The following is a 4,885-nucleotide window of genomic DNA, read 5'->3' as shown; positions in this document are numbered from 1 at the left end:
GTGGAAGCAGATCTAGGAGGGTAGACGGTGGCGGTGGGGCGCGGTGGACGAGACGGTCGTAGGAGCGGCACCGGCAAGGTGGACGACGACGGGGATGAAGCGAGAGGACGGGATGCAAGGATCCCGGTCTGAAGCCGTGGATGAGAGAGGTCGATCTCTTGTAATGGATGGTGGCGTCGGGGTATCAGCTCCGGCATGGTGGAGGAGGACGGCGGTGGATGGGGTGGCGGACGGCGGCGGACGGAGGAGGGTGGGGTGGAGAAGATGTTTTGGTGCCCACGGAGTACAAATGGGGAAAAGGGAGGTAGAGAGGAAGGGGGGAACCATGTATTCAGGGCACGCTTGTCTCAAATGCGAGGAAACTTACAAACTTAGCCCCCGTTTCAAATTTCTACATTAGTCGGTTGGGGATAGGACGGTAATCTCTCATACACCGAATATTTACTGACGAGAGTTTGTTTTTGGTGCCCACCGTGTATGAATATGAATCGGGGAGGGAGTCGATTTCGGCCGAGGACACACTATGTTTTGGCGCCCACCGTGTATGAATCCGGGTGAGGGGCGGTTACGTCACATTTGGGTGAAATTACAAACCTACCCCTATCGAAACCTATAGAAATCCAGCAGATAGGCTTTGCGTGGCAGGGATAGGCAGTAGTTATTTCCATCTCGCAGATTTTGGTTTCGGGCGGTTACTGCGACTTTCCCCGCTTTGTTCAAATTTTGCAGAGTGCACGTTTACCGTGCCAACTCAATTCGAATCTCGTTTGTATTTTATTTTTTTGGGGCGGGATCCATTTTCAATTGGAATTACATTCTATATACATCATTTTTTATATATTTTCAAAAGCACAACAAAGAATTCTGCTCCTTTATATGTATAATATGATTTACAAATACAACGATCTCAAAATCTTAAGGTTGAATTCGATTTTTTTAACCAATTATGTTCTACTAAAATGTATAGATCAGTAATATCTACATATTAAATAACATAGATGTACGTGAATTCATATGAGTATGCATGTTTGATAGATCAATTTTGCTTCGAGTATGGATTACATGTATCATCATCTCGAATTCAAATATTTGAATCCCTTTTTTGTTCACTCCTTTCATGCCCATCTCTCTCACATGCATGCTCCTTCAGGTAGCTATCACTCTCTTTTCTCCAGCTCACCCGCACGCTCACTTCATGTTTCTCCTATCCTCGCAAACATGTTCTCTCGATGTCTCCCTTGAGAAGTGTCACACTCTCCCTATCATTATACATTACACGGTTTTCATTATCTCTCACATCTCTGTTGTTCTCTTGTGACGCCCCCGATTCAATCATACACTAATCATACACGCAAACGTGTACGATCAAGATCAGGGACTCACGGGAAGATATCACAACACAACTCTACAAATAAAATAAGTCATACAAGCATCATATTACAAGCCAGGGGCCTCGAGGGCTCGAATACAAGAGCTCGATCATAGAAGAGTCAGCGGAAGCAACAATATCTGAGTACATACATAAGTTAAACAACTTTGCCTTAAGAAGGCTAGCACAAACTGGGATACAGATCGAAAGAGGCGCAGGCCTCCTGCCTGGGATCCTCCTAAACTACTCCTGGTCGTCGTCAGCGGGCTGCACGCAGTAGTAGGCACCTCCTGAGTAGTAGTAGTCGTCATAGATGGTGGCGTCTGGCTCCTGGGCTCCAACGTCTGGTCGCAGCAATCGGGTATAGGAAGGGGGAAAAGGGGGAGAAAAGCAACCGTGAGTACTCATCCAAAGTACTCACAAGCAAGGAGCTAGACTACCTATGTATGCATTGGTATCAAATGGAATAAGGGTATCATATGTGGACTGATCTGCAGAATGCCGGAATAAGAGGGGGATAGCTAGTCCTTTCGAAGACTACGCTTCTGATAACCTCCATCTTGCAGCAGGAGAAGAGAGTAGATGGTAAGTTCACCAAGTAGCATAGCATCGCATAATCCTAACCGATGATCCTCCCCTCGTCGCCCTATGAGAGAGCGATCACCGGTTGTGTCTGGCACTTGGAAGGGTGTGTTTTATTAAGTATTCGGTTCTAGTTGTCATAAGGTCAAGGTACAACTCCAAGTCGTCCTGTTACCGAAGATCATGGCTATTCGAATAGATTAACTTCCCTGTAGGGGTGCACCACATAACACAACACGCTCGATCCCATTCGGCCGGACACACTTTCCTGGGTCATGCCCGGCCTCGGAAGATCAACACGTCGCAGCCCTACCTAGGCACAATAGAGAGGTCAGCACATCGGTCTAAATCCTATGGCGCAGGGGTCTGGGCCCATCGCCCTTTGCACACCTGCATGTTGCGAACGCGGCCGGAAGTAGACCTAGCCTAGCAGGCGTTCCAGGCCAATCCGGTGCGCGCTGCTCAGTCGCTGACGTCACGAAGGCTTCGGCTGATACCACGACGTCGAGTGCCCATAACTGTCCCCGCATAGATGGTTAGTGCGTATAGGCCAGTAGCCAGACTCAGATCAAATACCAAGATCTCGTTAAACGTGTTATCTTGAAATAACCGCGAACGCCGACTAGGGCCAGGCCCACCTCTCTCCTAGGTGGTCTCAACCTACCCTGTCGCTTCGCCATAAAGATCCACTCAGAGGGCTGTCGGGACAAACGTCCTTTCGGACCCAATCCGTGAATCACTCGCGGGTACTCCTACGAGCCGACCCGTCTTTAGTCACCACAAGTATCATATATTATGTATAGGTATATACCCGTGATCAACTCCCGAGTGATCACAGCCCAATAGTATAACATGGCAGACGGACAAGAATGTATGGCCATTGATGATAAACTAGCATCCTATACTAAGCATTAGGATTGCAGGTAAAGGTAACAACAGTAGTAGCAAGGACAGGCTATGCATCAGGATAGGATTAACGGAAAGCAGCAACATGCTACACTACTCTAATGCAAGCAGTATAGAGAGTAGAGTAGGCGATATCTGGTGATCAAGGGGGGGGGGCTTGCCTGGTTGCTCTGGCAAGAGAGAGGGGTCATCAAACACCATAGTCGTACTGGGTAGCAGCGGCATCGGTCTCGGTGTCTAGCGAGAGAAGAGGGGGAAGAAACAATTAATATAATGCAAACAAATGCACGACGATGCATGACATGACAAAGCGTGATGCTAGGGGTGCCCTAACGCGGTACGAGATGGTACCGGTGAAGGATGGAAACATCCGGGAAAATATTCCCAGTGTTCCGCGTTTTCGGACAGGTGAACCAGAAGGGGAAAGTTGTGAGTTCGGTATGTTAGGGATGTGTGGCAGATGAACGGGCTGCGTATCCGGATTCGTCTCGTCATTCTGAGCAACTTTCATGTACAAAGTTTTTTCATCCGAATGATGAATTATTTTATATGAACTTTTATAGATTTTATCAATTTCTAGAAATAACAGATTTAATTTAATTCGAAAAATGCTTATTGCGTCAGCATGACATCACTCTGACATCAGCAGTCAACCAGCCAGTTTGACTGGTTCAAACTGACGCCTGGGACCCAACTGTCGATGACAGTGGGGGGTACCAGTGTTAAGAACTAATCTAATTTAGCCAACTAACCTACTGGGCCCACCTGTCACGGGGTAATTAGGTTAAACTAATTAACTTAATTATTCTAAAACATGGCTTGGCTAATTAAGGGTGGGACCCGTCTATCTGTGGTACTGGTCGGTCCAGTCAGCATGTTGACCAAGTCAACATGGTCAACAGGGCCCACGAGACCCACCTGCAGCGACCCAGGGTTGGCCCCAGGGCCAACCACGCCAGCGGCGTCGGCGTTTAGCCGCCGGCGGCCACAAACGCAGCGGCGGCGCACGGGAGGCCGCGGGATTTGGCTACAGGCCACGAAATTTGACGCGGGTGGTTGCGTTCGAACGGGGAGTCGATGCCGCGTCTACTAGGACCGGTGGCGTCGCCGGAGTTCGCCGAAGCTGATGGCGGTGAGCACCGAGGCGGATGCTGGAGCTCGGGCGTGGGCGGCTACAGCGAGGAGAGGCACAGCCGGGGACAGGGATAGGTGCATTGGGGCCCTGGAGACGTGCTGAGAACGACGACGCGGTCGGACGCGAGCCACGCTTGCGGTGGCCGCGACGGAGAGCTCGACCGCGGCGGTGGGAGGGTGAGCGCGACGGGGGAGCGAGCTACGGGATGCGGTGAGCTACGAGGGGAGGAGGAGGAGGTTCAGGGGCTCACGGCCGTTGCAGAGAGGGCCCGGGGAAGACTCGATGTGCTCGGGGCGGCGCGGATTCCGGCGATGGCGACGACGGAGCAAAGGAGGGAGACGAGGTCGCCGCGGTCGCTGCAGGGGCTCCGAGTTCCAGCCTGAGGTGGCGGGAGGCATAGGGGACGACGACGGGGCTATTGAGCACATCGACGATGTGAGGGAGGGTCGGTGGCCGCGTCGACGGCAAGCAGCGGCGACGAGCTCGAGCGACCGAGGTCGGGATCGAGCGTGAGGAGAGGGGAGAGGTGAGGTGGATCAGATGGGAGGGGGAGATCTGGCAGGGGGCGAGTGGGGAGGAGAACCCGAGGAGGCGCGGGTGCGGCATCCTTATCCATTCGCCGTCGACGGCGAAGAAGTTCGACAGGGGCACGCCCCTGTTTAGGCGCGGTCGGTGGAATAGCGCACGGGGAAAGAAGACGACAAGGGGGGGGGAGTGGGCCTGCAACGGTGGTCAGTTGGCTGGGCTGGCTGCCAGCTGGGCCGGTTGGCCCAGCGGGCAGGTCCTTTCCTTTTTTTTGTTAGCTTTGTTTTGTTTTAATTTTCTTATTTTCTTCTATTTTGGCTAATTGTTTGGGCACCAATTGAGTTTTGTAAAATATGAGGGCTGGCCCA

The 4,885-nt window shown here is 51.6% G+C and overlaps 1 long non-coding RNA gene across 1 annotated transcript; it reads right to left on the bottom strand.

Annotated features, from left to right (window-relative positions):
• Nucleotides 1-1,384: 1,384 nt before the first annotated feature.
• On the bottom strand, nucleotides 1,385-4,651 carry LOC147975485 (uncharacterized). Its single transcript, XR_015602044.1, has 2 exons — nucleotides 4,243-4,651; nucleotides 1,385-1,713 (listed from the first exon to the last, which is right to left on the bottom strand). It is a non-coding gene; the product is annotated as an uncharacterized LOC147975485 (long non-coding RNA).
• Nucleotides 4,652-4,885: the final 234 nt, after the last annotated feature.

The sequence above is a fragment of the Triticum urartu genome, chromosome 4A (assembly GCF_056163025.1).
Source record: "Triticum urartu cultivar PI428250 chromosome 4A, HENAU_Tu73, whole genome shotgun sequence".
NCBI classification, from domain to species: domain Eukaryota; kingdom Viridiplantae; phylum Streptophyta; class Magnoliopsida; order Poales; family Poaceae; genus Triticum; species Triticum urartu.
The sequence above is the reverse complement of the archived record's forward strand: the minus strand, read 5'-3'. Positions and strand labels throughout refer to the sequence as shown.